The sequence below is a fragment of the Narcine bancroftii genome, chromosome 2 (assembly GCF_036971445.1).
Source record: "Narcine bancroftii isolate sNarBan1 chromosome 2, sNarBan1.hap1, whole genome shotgun sequence".
NCBI lineage: Eukaryota > Metazoa > Chordata > Chondrichthyes > Torpediniformes > Narcinidae > Narcine > Narcine bancroftii.
This window is the reverse complement of record NC_091470.1, coordinates 278,874,273-278,893,726: the sequence shown is the minus strand read 5'-3', so window position 1 is coordinate 278,893,726 and position 19,454 is coordinate 278,874,273. Positions and strand designations below refer to the sequence as shown.

Sequence of the window (19,454 nt, the reverse complement as noted above, 5' to 3'; positions counted from 1 at the left end):
TGACCAGTTTTATTCATTTTATCAAAAATTATATACTTCTGAGGGGAAACAGGATAATGGTTCTATTGATTCTTACTTATCTAAATTAATGTTACCAGTACTAGATGAGAAAGATATTCAGGAGTTAGAATCTCCATTTACGGATTTTGAAATCAAGGAATCTATTCAGGTAATGCCTAATGGTAAGTCCCCAGAAGATGATGGGTTTCCTGTGGAATTCTATAAACTTTTTATGATGAATTTTCTAATATATTTGGGGAAGTGTTAAATCAAGTTACTGAAGATCAGAAGTTACCAGAAATGTGTTCAAGTGCTTTAATAACTGTTATCCCAAAGGAAGACAAAGATCCTTTACAGTTATCTTCATATAGACCTATTTCTTTATTGAATATAGACTATAAAATTATGGCAAAAGTATTAGCTAACAGACTTGCTAAATATTTACCTAAATTAGTACATATTGATCAAACAGGTATTATTAAAAATAGAAATGCCTCAGATAATATACTTTGATTACTTACTTTGATCAATGCATAAAAGGCATTGATCATCCTATGGTAGTTGCACTAGATGCCGAAAAAGCTTTTGATAGGGTTGAATGGGACTTTTTATTTAGGATATTAGAGAAATTTAAATTTGGCCCTTTTTTTATTGGTTGGGTTAAGGCCTTATATATGAATCCAATTGCTAGGGTGGTGACAAATGGACAGACATCTTTACCCTTTAAATTGACTTGATCAACTTGTCAGGGCTGCCCATTGTCACCAGCCCTATTTGCATTGGCTATAGAACTGTTAGCACAGGCTATTAGACAAAATGACGATATGAGAGGGATGAGGATTAAGGATGAAGAATATAAAATTAATCTATTTGCAGACGATGTGTTGATATATTTGACAGAGCCTGAAAGATTGTTAAAACAGTTACAGGAGTGTTTATCAAAATTTAGAGAATTGTCGGGATATAACTGGGATAAAAGTTAACTTTTGCCAATTGGAGTAGAAGATTATTCTGAATTTAAAAATATTACAAAATTAAGATGGACAAATAAAATCAAATACTTAGGTGTCTTTGTGGACAATGACTATCAATTGTTATATCAATTAAATTATGTACCTATATTGAGGTGGATTAAAGCAGACTTAATTAAATGGAAAGATCATCCATTAACTCTAATTGGACATGTTAATTGTATTAAGATGAATATCTTTCCTCAAATTCAATATTTTTTTCAATCAATACCTTGTTTGCTTTCAAAGAGTTTTTTTCAGGATTTGAATAAAGCAGTTTGAGAGTCTTTGTGTAAAGGTAAATTAGCTCAAGTAGCATTGCACAAACTTACTTGGAAATATGCATTGGATGGCTTACAACTACAACATTTTCAAAATTATTATGAGGCAGCTCAGTTGAAGTTTATTAGTAAATTGATGGATTTGGATCAACCTCCTAATTGGGCTAAGGTGGAGATATCATGTCTACCTAAAATGGAGATACATGAATTTATATTCTATTGGAATTTGATTTTATTACAGGAATATGATATGCCAATACTGAAACATTTATTAAAGATTTGGATTTTAAAAAAATAAAATTTTAGGGTTGAAAGATAAATTACCAATTTTAACTCCAAAATATAATAATTGGCTTATTCCTTTTTCAATGTTTAATAGTTATTTAAAGATTTGGAATTCTAAAGGTATAAAGACAATACAGGACTGTTTTGTAGAGGGACAATTTATTTCTTTTATCCATTTGGGAGAACAATTTGAAATACCTTTAAATTCTTTATTTGTGTATTATCAGCTTAGGGTTTTGGTAAAAGGTAGAGAGATGTATTTACCTATTTTTTCGAAATTTGAATCTTTGACTTCTACTATACCAAAGAAGGGTTATGTTTCAGTTATGTATAATTTATTACAGGACAATATGGATAAATCAGATTGGGAAAAATCTAAACTTAAATGGGAGACTGATTTAATGTTTACTTTTCCTTGAAGATGATTGGGCGAACATGTGGCAGGACAATGTAATTAAATTGACTAATGTAAGATATGGTGTGGTCAATTATAATTTTTTACAACAATTGTATTTGACCCTGGAAAAGTTAAAAAAAATATGGGTTTAGTAATTCAGATTCTTCCTTTAGATGTGGTTTATGTATTGGTACTTTTTTACATGCTGTTTGGATCTGTGTGAAAGTCCAACCATTTTGGCAAGAAATTAAAATAGTTTTGAAAAAATTGTATAATTTTTAACTACTTTAGATCCAACTATTTTTTTTTGTTGGGAGATTTGTATTCATTAAGGGGAATGGGTTTGGATAAAGTTCAAATTGCTTTTGTACGTTTGGTGTTGTTGGTAGCTCATAAATGTGTTGCTATTACTTGGAAAGATGATGTAGAAATTAATATAATATGCTGGCATAATGAATTGAAAGCTTGTATCATTATGGAAAACATTACTTATAATTTACATGACAATTATTCTTTTTTGTTGAAAAGTGGTCTCCGTATTTGAAATATATGCAATTAGATGTATTTTGAACTGTTATTAACATTTATATATATGATTTATATTTTTGGCTCCGCTTAAGGGAGATAAATGAAGGAGTGGGTGGGGGGGGGGGAAGGTTTTTCCCTCTTTTTAAAATTATTTTTCTCTTTTTTTATTTGTTTTTTAAAAAAAAAATATGTTTGTTGTGTTTTGTTTTTCTTTATAAATAAATCTTTGTAAAATTACTTTGTTTGAATATTTAGATTGTATGTTATACTTTTTACTTATCTTTTAAATAAAGTTTTTTTTTAAAAATATCAGGATTTAGGGTAAATCCACCATCACTCGATGTGTCACTCAGACATCACTGGTGAAGGATAGACTCCCCTATCCCTGGGGGATGCCTTGTGATGAGTGTGAAAGGATGCAGAGAACCAGTTAACAGTGGTAAATGGCAAAAATGGATTCTTTAACCAGTTCAGTGAATGGCCAATTTACTGGTTACCCAGTATGAAAATGGCTTGAGCCTCCATAGGCAAACTGTCAAAACTCCTCATTATCCCTTGGGCACTCGGTGTGTAAAAAAAAATACATTACACTGGTTCTGCCGCACTCATATAAGTGATTGTTGTTCTACCATGCAAAGCTATATCATCTGTTATGGTTCATCCAATTAATCTAATTGAATAATAATTATGTTACTCAAAGAAAACACAAGCTTATATTATATATCCTACAGTCAGAAATTATAAGGATTGACTATTGTTAACTAGTTAATACAATTAGATTATCCATTTAAAATGGAGTTATAAATGTCAAGACATATCACAGAAGAACTAAATAAAACACTGAAACAATTATTTCAAATAGTTGCTTTTGTTAATTTTGTTCAGAAGCAAGGAAGGGAATCCTGCTTTACTCAGCATTGGAATCTATATCTTTTCCATTTTCCATAATGTCTGGAGGAATAACAGCTACATTGTACTGGCTCTTTGACTGCTATCAGACAACACAGCATCCAACGCTGCACCCAGCTGGAGCTTAATGACAAAGTGAATATACTTTGTAACTCATTTGTGGGATACATGCTAACACATTGAATACTTTGCACAACTATTAACCAAAAGCCAAGTTATGTAAGCATTAATCAGTTCATTTATTATATTGTTTGGTATGTCTATTTATTACTTAAATCAGCATAAATAAAAGTAATTCAATAGATGGTTCCATAAATTTGGTATGTTAATTTTTTCATCCCCGAGTCCAAACAGATAGTTACCATAGTTAATAGCAAAATGATTATACTCTTGCTGACAGAAAATTAATTTGCAAACCTTTTAGGATTATCAAAGTGTTCATTGTGTTTTATTTGGCCACTTATATATGAAAGACCCCAACAATGAAGGCGCTGTTTACATCCGGTACCGCACGGATGGCAGTCTCTTCAATCTGAGGCGCCTGCAAGCTCACACCAAGACACAAGAGAAACTTGTCCGTGAACTACTCTTTGCAGATGATGCCGCTTTAGTTGCCCATTCAGAGCCAGCTCTTCAGCGCTTGACGTCCTGCTTTGAGGAAACTGCCAAAATGTTTGGCCTGGAAGTCAGCCTGAAGAAAACTGAGGTCCTCCATCAGCCAGCTCCCCACCATGACTACCAGCCCCCCCACATCTCCATCGGGCACACAAAACTCAAAACGGTCAACCAGTTTACCTATCTCGGCTGCACCATTTCATCAGATGCAAGGATCGACAATGAGATAGACAACAGACTCGCCAAGGCAAATAGTGCCTTTGGAAGACTACACAGAAGAGTCTGGAAAAACAACCAACTGAAAAACCTCACAAAGATAAGCGTATACAGAGCCGTTGTCATACCCACACTCCTGTTCGGCTCCGAATCATGGGTCCTCTACCGGCATCACCTACGGCTCCTAGAACGCTTCCACCAGCGTTGTCTCCGCTCCATCCTCAACATCCATTGGAGCGCTTTCATCCCTAACGTCGAAGTACTCGAGATGGCAGAGGTCGACAGCATCGAGTCCACGCTGCTGAAGATCCAGCTGCGCTGGATGGGTCACATCTCCAGAATGGAGGACCATCGCCTTCCCAAGATCGTGTTATATGGCGAGCTCTCCACTGGCCACCGTGACAGAGGTGCACCAAAGAAAAGGTACAAGGACTGCCTAAAGAAATCTCTTGGAGCCTGCCACATTGACCACCGCCAGTGGGCTGATATCGCCTCAAACCGTGCATCTTGGCGCCTCACAGTTTGGCGGGCAGCAACCTCCTTTGAAGAAGACCGCAGAGCCCACCTCACTGACAAAAGGCAAAGGAGGAAAAACCCAACATTCAACCCCAACCAACCAATTTTCCCCTGCAGCCGCTGCAACCGTGTCTCCCTGTCCCGCATCGGACTTGTCAGCCACAAACGAGCCTGCAGCTGACGTGGACTTTTACCCCCTCCATAAATCTTCGTCCGCGAAGCCAAGCCAAAGAAAGAAGATGCATAAAACAAATCTATGGAAATTTTGCAATTTTTTTGCTCCAAAATGGTTGATGTAGTTTCAACTTTCATCAAGTGATAAGTAAATATTAACATAGCCTGTTTTATATATCAGCAAAATCTCTGCTGCACCCAATTCCTGGACTTCAACTTTCAAAACTTACATGCCTACATTGCTCTGAAGAAGTCAGTGCATGGAAAGTAGAAATCAGCGTGCGTATTTTAATACTTTGATGAAGTCACAGATTAATAAAGCAGAGGAACTCTTTCAGTCCTTCTTATTTGTTTAGATCTTTGAAACAAATGATTGTCCTGTCCATTGCTAATAATCCTGAGATATTTCTCCTTGAATTATTGAATAGCTTGTGTGAAGTTATTATTAATTTGGTTTCCACCAGGCTTCCAGTCAATATATTGAGGATCATAAGTATTTTTTTTGTATTAAACAGTTTCTTTGACATTGACCTCTGTTTATTTAAAGATTTTTTTAAGCCTTTGCCTACTGACTTCTATGAATGAAGTCAAGGGCCACACATGTTTTTGTAACAACAATCTCTACTTGTTCAGGCCATTTCAAAGATTGATTTGCATATAATCTTCCAGGCTCCTCTATTCCTGCATCACCTAAAAAAGCACTCTACCATTGGCTCACTTGTCTTTTCTTCTGATCACTATGTATCACTACACAATACTCTAAATTGCATAAACATATTTACCTTATTTCATCACACTGCTTGATGTTTGTGACATTTCGGATTTTCATGTCATCCTAAACATTAGATTTACCATTTGTTTATCCAAGTTTTGATCATTAATACATTAACAAAGCACCGATTCTAATTAAATTTATTGAAGAATAACAGTTACCTCCTGTTTGAAAAACAGTTATTACTTTGGCCGATGGGCTAGAATATTGCAAATATATTTATGATATGACACTTGTAATGGATTTATGTTAATCTTTAATTTAATGTTGAATGATATTTCACATATATAAAAAGGTCTTAGTAAAGTAAATTATAATATTGTATCTGTATTCTTAGTAAATTATTTGTGGGTTGATATAGGTTCATACACAGGACACAGCACATTTATAGAGAACCATTGTTTTCAGACAAAAGAGTTAATTCTCGGAGTCGACATGTCTGGGAAGGACAGAACTAATGGATTAGAAGTGGGTCTTGATTACTCAATAAGAACTGCTGAGGAAGCCATCTGTTTCTAAACTAAACCACAAGGTCTCTTGAACAAGAGAAATGAAACTCAGAGCCATATGAGTGATTTACTTAAGCCTTTGAAACAGAAGTGAGGTAATCTTTTGGAGTCATGTCATCTACAGAAGTATGAAGATCATATGGTTTATGAGAAACTGAGATTGGAAACTGTTTAAAATTCCAGTAACTGTCACATGAATTGGAGAAATATATTATCGAAATGAGAGACAAAGGAATCGGTTCAGTTTGGAGAGTACAGAAATCAAAATCCTTGACATAGGGGTTGAAACCTTGTGAAAGACAGGGTTGAGTTACGGTAACCAGAATTGGTGCTGATGCATTTGTGTTACTCTGGGAAAGGGGGAACACAGAATTAGTGGCTTTTGAAATAAGTAAGACCATTTTGCTGTCTCTTTGTAAAAGAGGACAGATTTCTACTGGGTCTATTTTTGTGTGGCCACTTCGTTTAACCCTTGTCTGGGTTTGTGAATTCATCATGGGAATAAAAAACCACTTTGTGAGTAAAGAGGCCTGAAGATATAATGTTTAAAAGTGTTTGTAATTATTTCTGAACTGAGAATTTAAGACCTTCACGCAAGAGTAAAATGATGCTGAACTTTTAAAGATTGACTTTTCAGAATGGGACTTTAATTATACACACACATACATACATTTACATTTGTGGATAGTGGGGGTTAAATTTAAAGTTAAGTAAGTTTAGAGATAAATAAGAAATGTTATGTTATTGATAATTTTAAAAAAACTATTATTTTGAATTTACCATTGTCTGGTGAACTTTCCATTGCTGTGCCTGTGTTAGTGCTAACAAAGTCCCTTTAGTCCCAAAAATAATTAAAAGTGTTGTTAGTTTATAACATATTTTACCATACAACTTTGGAAAGTTGATTTATACATGGAAGAAAAGGATGAAGCAGCAGGATCAGAAGAATAGGAAAAGAGAAAATGATAGAAGTGCTTCACACAGAGTCAGCATCAAAACAAATCTAATCTGGGAGCATTAGGGTAACCATGGTGGGGGGGAGGCACAAACTGTCATTCGCGTGGCAGTTTTGTGTGCCATTCATGTTCGTGTGTGAAGGCATGATGGTGCCCATGTATAAGCAAGCACAATATGTATAACTATATTTCCAGATTTCGCGAATTTGACTGATCCTATGCAAATTCTTTAAAAGTACTGAATGAAATATTGGGTATCTTTGCTAGTTTCTGCACATGGACCTCTAACTATTTGAAAAATATTTTATTGAAAAATGTTTCCATACATGTAATTAATAAACAATTATATAAAACAATAAGAATTTAAATTTAAGAGAGTTTCAATCATTACATAATGGTTATAACCCCTCCTCTTCCCTCCCATACCCTCCCTCCCTAAACCCCCAACCCCTGATGAGATCAAGTAGACAAGGATGTCCCTTATCTCCAGCTTTGTTTATATTAGCTATAGAGGCAACTAAAAGCAATTTGGAAATTAAGGAATTTAGGATTGGTTAAGAATAACATAAAATTAGTCAATTTGGAGATGATGTTCTAATATATTTGACAGAAACTGTGATTTCCCATGATGTCTTGACCTATGTCCACTACCTTTTGGATGGCTTTGTGCTCTGGGTTATTGGCGTCCCCCATACCAGAGCGTGATGCAGCCGGTCAACACACTTTCCATCACACATTTGTAGATATTTGTCGGGATTTCTGGCATCATACCAAACCTCCGCAAACTCCTGAGGAAGTAGAGGCCCTGATGTCCTTTCTTCACGATACCATTAGTGTGTTAGGTTCAGGAAAAATCCTTTAAGATAGGGAAAACCAAGAACTTAAACTTCCTCATCTTCTCCATCACTGATCCTCCAAAGACTACATCTCTAATTTTCTCTTCCTGAAGTCAGCAATCATCTCCTTGGTTTTGGTGACTGAATGTGAGGTTGTTGTTGGTGCACCATTTGGCTAAGTTTTAAATCTCTCCTGTATGCTGACTCATCACCATTTCTACACAATCCACTACAGTGGTATCATCAGCGAATGTTGTCTTACTAAGGCACACCGTCATAGGTATAAAGTGAGTAGAGCAGGGTACTAAGAACACAGCCCTGTGGTGCTCCAGTACTGATGGAGGTTGTGATGGAGATGTTCTTACCAATCCTCACTAATTGTGGTCAATTACACCGTGCGGTGTTGAGTCCTAGGTCTTGGAGTTTACTGATCATTTTTGAGGGGATGATGGTGTTAAATGCCAAACTATCATCAATAAAGAGCATCCTGTTCAGATGTCCCAGAGCTTTGTCTGCAGCTAGTGAGAAGGCAACCACCATAGAACTGTTGCTATGAAAGGCAAATTCGAATGGTTCCATGTTGCTGCTCAGACAGGAGAGATGCTGAATAGCTTCAAAACCAGCCTTTTAAAACATTTAATCACTTGATGTGTGTGCCACTGGCTGATAATCATTTAGGCAGGTTACATACTCTTCCTGGGCACCAGTACAATTGATGCCTGTTTAACACAAGTGGGTACCACACCCTGCTGGAATGAGATGTTGAAGGTATCCATGAATATGTTGGTAAATTGGTCGGCACAGGTTCTTAATACTTAGCCGAGAACTCCATCCAGACTGGATGCTTTCCTTGGACTTACTCTCCTGAAGGCAGCCCTCACGTCATCCTTGGATACAGACAGAAGAGGATCATCAGGGGATGTGCAGTGATGGTTCTTTCTTGTTCTTGTGGTCAAATCAAGCATTGAGTTTGTCTGGGAGTGAAGCTTTGCATTCTCTTACTGCACTGGATTTTGTTTTGTAGCAGATTATGTCATTTAGGCCCTCCTACAGCTGTCAGATATCCCTCGTGGTATTCATTTTCATTTGGAAATGCCACTTCACCTGGGAGATGGCTTCTGTAGGTCACACCTGTTCTGTACTGATCTGGATATCTGGATGTAAGTGCCTGTGATCTGGCTCCTAGCAGGTTCTGGATTTCATTGTTCATCCAGGGCCTCTGGTTGAGGAAAACCCTGAACAATTTGTTGGGGACACACTCATCCACAGCTGTTTTGATAAAGTCTATGACAGCCCTGGTGTAATCATTCAGATCCTCAGTTGAGTCCTTGAACACCATCCAATCAGCTGACTCGAGGAAGTCCTGTAACCAGTCTTGATCTCCAGAACCTGCTTTTAGGCTGTCTGAATGAAGGCAGAAGGAGCACAGCCAGATGATCATACTTGCCAAAATGAGGTCTCAGGAAAGAACAGTAGGTCTTCCTTACCTTGGTGTAATAGTGATCAAATTGTTAATATTGATAACAAACAACAATGGACCCAGTGCCGATCCTTCTGTCATTGGAGCAGTTACAATCCTCCACTACCACCCTATTACTTCTACCTTCAAGCTAATCCAATATTAAACTGGCCAGGTCCCACGGATCCCATATGATCTGACCTTCTAGACCAGTATATCATTTGGGAACTTGTCAAGGTCTTGCTTAAGTCTATGTATGCCTTCCCTCATCAATCTTCTGGGTTACCTCTTCAAAAAAACTCACTCAAATTTATGAGGCATTTGTAAAGGTTAAAACCTTGTGTTTTTGATTTGTAGTTAATTTTATGACTATCCCTTTAAGGAAAATTGTTGTTTGTAATGTTACTATAGATAATATGACATCATTTGTCATAATATCCTGGCATACAGGGAGCTTGCTTTCATTCTTTGAAGAACCATGGAGGAGATGTAAGCATCGAAATACTTTTCTTTGAGTTCGTCATCTCCATCTTATTTTGTCTCTTATCATCTCTTATTATTGTTTTATATCGTTACCATTATACAGTATGCTTTATTTACTCAAGTTATGAAAATCGCAATGCGAAGTTAAGCAAAACGTTTATATCAATGAATTAAAGCTACTTACATCTGAAAATACCAAGTTTGGTTTATTGGTGTGATAAGATAGTAATTCGGAATATCGTCGCTTTAGTTTCTGTGAAGATGACATGTTTTGAAATTGGGAAATATGAGAACTTGGAAAGTGTCATCTACAGCATTATTTCCCATGCACAAGGCCATACTAACTGACTATCCCTAATTCATCTTTGCCTTTCCGAATGAATGTCAATCCTTTCTCTCAGAATTCTTAGTTATTTTAAAATAAAGGCACATCGTCCAGTCTTCCAGTCCCTCATGTGCTTAACAATGATGAAGATATCTCTGTTAGGGCTCTGCAATTTCTTCCCTGGATGCCCATAACTCCCTGGGTTATGCTTGATCAGGCTCTAGGGATTTATCTACCTTAATGTATTTAAAACCTCTACATCTCCTTTTCTATAACATGGACTCTCTTTAAGCCATCACTGTTTACTTCCCAGAGTTCCCAAGCTTCCATGTGTTTCTTTATGGTAAATACAAAAGAGATAGTTTTGTTATCAACCTCACCCATCTCTTGTGGCTCCAAACATAGATGACCGTGTGGCTCTTTAAGGGGGCCTATTTTTTTTTCCTGGTTATTCATTTGTCTGCTTGATTTAATTCTTAACTGAGCTGCATATTTTCCTGTCTGGTTCAATACCAACAATACTCTTTGTTTCCAATTTTATATCAATACCACATTTAGTAAAACTCAATGCATTCTTTCATTATTTCCAGATTGAACACATCAAGTGACATTCTCCAATACCAATTAAAGCACAGTCATGTTCTGGCTGCATACCCTAACCTCAAAGACTTCCATTTAGTTTACAGTTTCTGAAACAACAGAACTTAACTCATACAAAACCAATGCACAAATTTCAATTAATTGTATTTGTTTATAAATTCCTTCTTGACTCATGCCATCTTATCTATATAAATCTTCTCATCATATTTCGTAGCCTATTCTGATTGGTTATTCAGTTCTGGCTTTCATTCTATCACAATTGGCCAACTTCATCTACTTTCTATGTTTTTGTCACAGGGTTTAGTCACTGAAAGCCCCTCCTTCAATCATGCCCATTTCATAAATCTTCACCATGTTTTTCAAAGTCACCTTTGAAAATATCTCCACACCCACTTCTGTTTAATCTCTTAACTCTTCATTTGTTTAAATTATTCTGTAAAATACCTGAGGGTCCTTATTACAAAAAAAAGCAGTAAAAAAAAAACAACCTATTTACAATGCACCAACCCTCTTAATATTTAAATATTGTTAATTTATTTTTAATTCATTAAAAGTATAAATGATAACTGTCTTGATAATTTTCTTAGATTGTTGAGACTGGAAGACACTGGGGCATAGCTGCAAATAAATTACATTGCAAATTGGAAAGACTGCAATGATAGATTATGTTATATTTTATATTGTATATAGATATGTTTTAAAGGAGATAAATTGTGCAGGGTTTTTAGTTCAGTCACACACAGATAAAAACACTTAAAAACAGATCTCATTTAAAATGCCAGAGCTCTGTTCAAGTCAGACAGTCCAGGCACCAAGTGCCTTTGCACAAACTTTGAAGGATGCCTATAAGGACTTCACAAGTAGGTGTTATTTGGACATGCTGTGGAGTAATGGATTATTGTTTTGGAAAGCAACAGATGAATGAACTTAGAAGATCGGGTCTGGTGCCACAATCTGAGTGCAGTTTGCTGTTCTAAGAGGGTCATGTGGTTTTCTCTGAGAGAGAGACTGAGAGAGAGAAAGAGAAAGAGAGAGAGAGAGAGAGAGTGAATTCAGTTCTACAGTTCAGTAGCAGCAGCTGGGACTGGAACAGGACAAACTGGCAAGCTTGTGGAAAAACCCCATTTTGAAGATGGGTTACAAGTTCTTAGTTCAGCCTCTTCAAAACTCTTGTGGTCCATACAAGAGGAGATGACTGGCGGTATAATGTTTTACTTGAAATAAGGGAAACAGAAAAGGAACTCTGTGGTGACCTGAAAGAAAGAGGTTATCATCTGGAAAACCCTGATGGGGAAAGTTTCTTCAGCAAGACACTGAAGCGGCTGATTGGAAGGAATCAGTTTTGGGTGTCCAACGAGCAGCAAATCTTTCTCTAAAAAGCAATAAGAACCTTCCTGAGCAGTAATCGTTTACCTTTCAAGCACCAAAGTCTGGTGAACTTCATAAATGTTAAATTCTGTGCACAGTATAAGAATTGCCTGCAACCAGTGAACTTGGATGAGTGAGAAGTGAGATTGGACTGTGAATTAAAGAACTTTTCTGAACTTATACATACATTACATACACATGCACTTAGAATTAGAAGAGAGTTAAGTTAAATAGTAATAAGTTAAAGTTTGATCCTGTTTTATGTTTAAAGATACTTAAAAGCAACTTTTGTTTAAGTTACCATTTGTCTTGGTTAATTTCTTTTGCTACTGGATTTTGGGGTCCTCTGGGCCCATAACACTTCCCTTAGCAGGAAGGTAGGCAGAACTGCAGCATAATTGCAGCAGTGGGGAGTCCTGAAAATCAAGGAGCAAAATAATGTCTTTCTTTTCTTTTTAAAATATTTTAATTGTTTAACATAACCATCCATATACAAAATATTAAAAAGCAAGACAAAATAATAATGTGTACATTCCGTCCCTTAATATTAATTGTGATGATCTATTAAGGTAATTATACATATATATCAATTAATTACTAATACAACAAATCACAATATAACTTAATAAGATCTAAAAAAAGGGATAATATTGTACAGGATAATTATAATTAAACCAACAAATACACTTATCTAAAAGAAAAATAATTTCAATTTCTTCTCAGTTTTTTAATACTTACGAAGATTGGTTCCCTGTGGCCTCTAAAGACCCTTTAAATATTTTCATTTTGTGTCTGAGAGCTTTCGACTCCTCTCCTCAAGCAGCCCTGAAATGCCAGGGACATTGATATTTGGCATAATGCAGAGAAATAAAACCAAAAAAAATATTCTGTTTATGTTTATACCCTATTGTCCATGTATATTGTTCAGAAGAAAGGAAATGTTAAAAAAAATTTAAATGACCTTAACCTGACAGTCAATAATAAATACTAAAATTTCTCAAAACTTCTACCAGTATTGTCAAGCTCTTCCACTGAAGATTTATAATGACTTAACACTGCAATATGATCTGAAATAAGAGGTTGTGAGCATCTTCTGTATTAGTCAATTGTAACACTTGAATCTCCTGACCCTTCACAATCATTCAAAATTGCAGATATCATTTTGCTGTGTTGATACCACCAAAGACATCTGTTTCCAAAGGTATTACATGGCAATATTGTGATTTAGCATGGAAACCAAATGATGTTATCACCAATTTAGCAGTCAGTGATATGCTGTAAAACAGACCAAAAATATTACATTTATCCACATGAAGTGCAGGTAAGCTTTTAATGATATACTATAGCATCATTTCTTCCCAGTAAACTCTTTGGTATTGGAAAACCCAACTTCATCCTTCATCAAGTTTGTTTGTCGTCCATTTGTACCAGTACAACCTGACAAAACAACGGTTCTCTGGTCCACGGTGCAGAACAGTGCAAAATACATGTACAGACAATACACGCAAACAGACAAATGAAACATATACACAGTACATATATCAAAATCTAGTCAAATCAAATTTATTATCACCTGATTACACAAGTACAAAGCAATGAACAGGGTTCTCCTGTCCACGGTGAAAAACATGCAGACACACAGGTTGAGATAACACATATACAGACAAGCAATACATATGCAGAACAAGTATTCATATACAGAATAAAAATAAATAAATTTTTTTGCAAATATGAGAGTCTCAGGTGGTTGGTCTTTCAGCATTCTCACTGGATGTGGAAAAAGCTGTTCCTTAGCCTGGTGATCCTAGCTCTAATACTCTTGTATCTCTTTCCTGATGGGAGCAACTAAAAGATCAATGATTTTTTTTGTGCTCTCTTCAGACAACAATCCTGGTAGATCACATTAATGGGGGGGGGGGGGGGAGGAGGGAGGGAGGGTGTGGTGGGAGATTCCAGTGATCCACTCTTCCACTCTTATGGTCCTGTGGATTGGCCTCCAATCCAATTTTCTGCAGCCAATTGTACCACACTGTGATGCAGCCGGCCCAGAAGATTTCAATAGAGTTCCTGTAGAAGGTTGACATGATAGTGGCTGGTAGCCTTGTCCACTTCATTCTTCTCAGGAAATGCATTCGCAGTGCACCTTACTGACAAGTGAGGCAGTGTTTTGTGTCTATGATAGGTCACTAGTTAAGTGGACTCCAAGGAACTTGGTGATCTCTGCTCTCTTCAGTACAGAGCGATGGATGTGTAGTGGAGGGTGGTCATTCCTGGTCCTCCTGCAGTCCATGATCATCTCCTTCATCTTGTCCATGTAGAAACTCAGGTTGTTATTCTCGTACCATTTCATGAGATTTTTCACCTCTGCTCTGAAGAGCGACATCATTGTTGCTGATGGGGCCAATTACGGTTGTGTCATCGCAAACTTGATGACATTGTTGGACCTGGATCAAGTGATGCAGATTTAGGTCAGTAGCATGAACAGGAGCAGGCTGAGCACCAGTGCTCCAGTGCTCAATGTGATGGTGCTCAACGTTCTGCTCCCAACCCAGACAGACTGTGGTCTATCCATTAGGAAGTCCAGAATCAAGTTTCAGAGAGGGGTGCTGAGTACAGCTTCTCCACCAGCCTCTGGGGTATGATTGAATTAAACACCAAGCTGAAGTCAATGAACAGCAGCCTGACGCATGAAGCATCATTCTCCATGTGGGTCAGGAAGGAGTGAAAGGACAAGACTATAGAATCGTCAGTGGAATGGTTTCTTCTTTTGTGAATTCAAATGTGTCCATTATCTCTGAGATGTGCACTTTGATCTGTTCCATCACCAGACACTCGAAGCATTTCATAATAGTGGAAGTCAGTGCCACAGGGCAAGAGTCATTGAGGCCTGTTCTGTAGGGGGTCTGTTCATCATGGGACACGAAGCTTTCTTCAGCATTATCCTATTCTTCTCATCAAACCGTGTATATTATTAATAATTAGTACAGTCACGGAGAGTTGTTTTATCAATCATTCAGCAATCTCACTGCGCGTGGTAAGTGTTCACGTTCAACTATGTTTGAATATAAAGTAAACCTTTAAATATTTTCATGAAAGCAAGTCCATAATCCACATATATTTTCTTTTTGTACAACCAGCAAATAGGCATTTATACTCTGGAATATGAATCCAAATCCAAACAAGAATTATGATACAAAAGTTCCCCTGTCTGTTGTAATATTCACCCAGGCATTCTGAATTAGCCAGTCTGCAAAGACCCTGGCATGAAAATAGCATAGTTCTATATAAAACAGGCAAACTCACTCCAAGAGTCCACAGAATGGAAGGAATGAGAAATGGAAAATCTGACACTGCACTGAGTCTCTTTGGGGTTGAGATTATGGCACTACTGCTAGCTTTGTTTGGAGGCAGTTTTACTTTGAAAATCCATGCTGTACATGAATTAGACATGCCTGATGCTGGCAGCAGGTGCCAGAACAGTACTTAGTGGCCACTCCACCACATTGATGATAAAAATTCAAAGCAAACATTTTCATATAAATTAACATTTATATTAAATGGGTTAATTCAAGGAAGAAATAATTCACATTTCCTCCACTGCACTGATCACATTTAATGATTTACAAGAACTTGATGCAATTTTTAAGCTGCCAACATTTTTGCATTCTGTTCATTGATGTCCAACCCAAACAATAGAGCCTGCTGACAAGAGAGCTCTGATATTGTTTGAACATGAACTTTCCGACTTAAAGTTGCTTGAACCATGACACCATCAGCTAATAACTATCCTTTCCCAGACAGCTTTGCTTTTGGAAATCTTCCCTCACATATAAGCAGGATTCTGACTCAGAAGCATTCAGTCATAATCCCACAGGTTCACCCTGTTGGCTCCTAGGCAAGCACATACATCAAATGTCTGAACCTTTAGTAGAGCTCTTACTGTACCAAATTGCTATTCCATTGACTCCCACTTCTAGTTCCTTCCCAAGATTCACAATCAGGACTGAAATATACAAGCATGCTCGAGAAACTTAGCAGGTCATGCAGTATCCAAATGAAGTAAAGGGTAAGAATCATTTTGTGAATGGGCCCTTCATCAAATATAAGCAAAATCAGGCAGTTGCCTGAAAGATGAAGGGCCCAGGCTCAAAACTTTGGTCACCCTTTACTTCATATGGATGCTGTGTGACCTGCTAAGTTTTTCCAGTGTGTTTCTGTATTGCACTCGACCCCAGAATCTGCAGACTCTCTTGCTTAACTCAAAACTAGGCTGCTCTGCCAAGCCCAAAATTCCAGCTTCTTTTTTTGCCATGGAACAGATTTTTCCTGTTGTCAAACTAAACACAATTTCAGACAATCATTCTGCCGTTCCCATTTATGCTTCTCCCAGATTCAACTTCACATGTCCCACCTCATAATTCCTCTTTGCCTTACATCGTCATTCCCTTGGCATTTCATCTCTGTGGTCATCCACAGATTCTCTATTTTGTTCTTTCCTCCTCCTTCCAATCACTGCCCATTTTCCCCCCACATCTTAAAACTTCATTTAACTCTAATTTTTAAAATTTAAATTTACACAATAGATCACAGTAACAGGCGCTTCTGATCCACGAGGCTGTGCTACCCAACTATTCCCAATTAACCTACAACACCCATACATTTTGAAGGGTGGGAGGAAACCAGAGCACCTGGAGGAAACCCATGCAGACACAGGAAGAACGTACAAACTCCTTACAGTCTGCGCCGGATTCCATGGGTTGGGACTTTATTCAGTGAAGGGTAAAAGAATGAGGGGAGATTTGATAGAGTTATATAAAATTATGAGGGATAAAGATAAATGCAAGCAAGTTTTTTTCCACTGAGTTGAGACAAGAATTAGAGGAGACGAGTTAAAGATGAAAGATGAAGTGCTTAGGGGGAACATTAGAAGGACTTCTACAGGCAGAGAGTGGTGGGAGTGGAGAACAAACTGCCAGCTAAAGGGGTGAATGTGAGCTCGATTTTGACATTTAATAAAAATTTGGACAAGTACATGGATGGGAGGGGTATGGAGGGCTGGTCTGGGTGCAGATGGATGAGACTAGATAGAATAATAGTCCGGCACACACTGAAGGGTTGAATAATTCTGTCAAAAATATCAAGACTTAGTATTTTTTTTAAATAATATTCAAGGCAATTAAAACAACTGATTATAAAAAATACTAAAATAAGTGAAATATCATTAAGTGGACCTATTTTGACATGTCTCTCTAAAGTCTGGAATCCCTATTCCTACACTGGACCTGCACAATCAAAGAGGTGGATTTCCCAGCATGAATGAGTAATGTTGCTGGACTTTATACAGATTCCAGTGATAAAGTGGAATTTGACTGTAGATATGTCAAACTGCACAGTCTGCAAAGCAACACAAACAGGATTGAAGGGTTTAATTATTTTGACTGATTTCTGATTCATCTATTATCACATCCTGGACTTACTGTGGATTTATGCAAGGCCATGATTTACCTGGGGTGGATTAAACCTCAATATTTCCCCTCTGACTGGTTTGTCACAGTCACATTCATCAGTTAATTACCTCTGTTTCTGACCTTACCGATTCTGCCTAACCTGTTCAGTATTTAATGCACTTGGTTTTTATATTTCCAATTTCCAGTATCCACAGCACATGCTTTGGAATGTAATTATTTGGATTAGAATAGTCATCCATCAATCTTCTTGATTTCCAATTGTTGCTTTGAATTGATTTGAATGAACATACCATAAAGTGAAAAATATTTTGGTCTAACAAGTGAACATTGTCGGAAGAGTTCTGTCTACATTGTATAATATCTAAAACATGGAAAAAGCAACAATTGTAACACCCTTTCAACACAATCATTCAACACACTAAATCATCCATAAATGCAGAAATATGGCTCCCTTCTACCGAACATAGCAATGGTATCGATTACCCTTTTTGATGTTTTACATCCAATAAGTAATTAGATCTATGGCAATAATCCAAGTATTTTCAATTTTGCCAGGACTCATTATTTAGATAAGTTCACGTTTATAACTGGCAAATTCCCCAGAAGAAACAATTCTGGGTCTAGCGGGAAGTTCAGCCTCACAATTTTTGTCAACACTTCCCCCAATTCTATCTAACAAGGTCTTAATTGTGTGCATAACCAGGTGGAATGTAAAAAAGTACCAACATCTATACCACACCAAAAACACCTATCAGAAAATTCTGGTTTATTTTTATGTATCTTTTGAGGTGTGAGATGTAATGGTGCAGAAAATTATAAAGAATCAGTCTATATCTAGAATTAATTAAGGTAGTCATACTATCTACACATAGAGCAATCCTTAAACAATTTGGAATATATCGGATCTTAAATATTTTAATCATCAAACCTACAAATGAACTTGCCATGCAAATAACATGTAATGCAATGGGGCTGGTTAAAACATTTGCAGGGAGATCATTTGCCCTCTGAAATGGTATTACTCTGTAACTGGGTTATTTAGCAACAATGTATGACACTTAGTAAAATGCAATAAGATTCAAAATATCCAGTATTATTATTCCTGTGACAGACCACAAACCTAGAGAATGAATATCTCCCTGTATATTATAAATGAGCAAATTAGATTATTATCGCGTTTAAGTACGAGCGAATTCTTACTTTGTTCTGGACGGCGGTGAAGGACAGGATCTTCACGCCACTTCTCCAAGAGACAAACACGGTTGAAGGAGTTTATGCTTTTACTGATAAGTGAGTGAACATCACAACCCCGAGACACCAAAAAGATAAACCCGGGAAACTCATAAAAACAAACGCTGATATCTTTCATCACAAAGGTAGCCGTTTTCACACTGTTATCAGATGTTGACAGAGTAAACCCACGCATGGGAGGGAGCTAGGTGGGTGATAAATAAACTACTTGCCTTTGTGAGAATTCCGTCGACCTGTCCAAACGGAACTGAATCCACACGACAAATAATATCCAGTAAAGTTTCAAATAAAATAAAGCCTGTGTAAAATATGCAAAACGACAAGAAGGGTAGAAGGCGAGCCAGGTGCGGGGGTCGGGGGCGGGAGAGTGTAGCAGGGATTGCAGTGGAGCGGACGGTGCGGGGATTGCAGTGGAGCGGAGATTGCAGTGGAGCGGGCGGTGCGGAGGCTGTGGGAGCCACAGCGGAATGGGCGATGCGGGTAGTGGACGGAGCAA

The 19,454-nt window shown here is 37.2% G+C and overlaps 1 protein-coding gene across 1 annotated transcript in view; it reads right to left on the bottom strand.

Annotated features, from left to right (window-relative positions):
• The window catches only part of sybu (syntabulin (syntaxin-interacting)), a 101,898-nt gene extending 82,885 nt beyond the window's left edge, over positions 1 to 19,013 (bottom strand). Inside the window, exon 1 of the mRNA XM_069921089.1 lies at positions 18,908 to 19,013. The gene's annotated coding sequence lies outside the window, so the exon portion shown is untranslated. The remainder of the gene's footprint in view (positions 1 to 18,907) is intronic.
• Between the last annotated feature and the right edge of the window lie 441 nt (positions 19,014 to 19,454).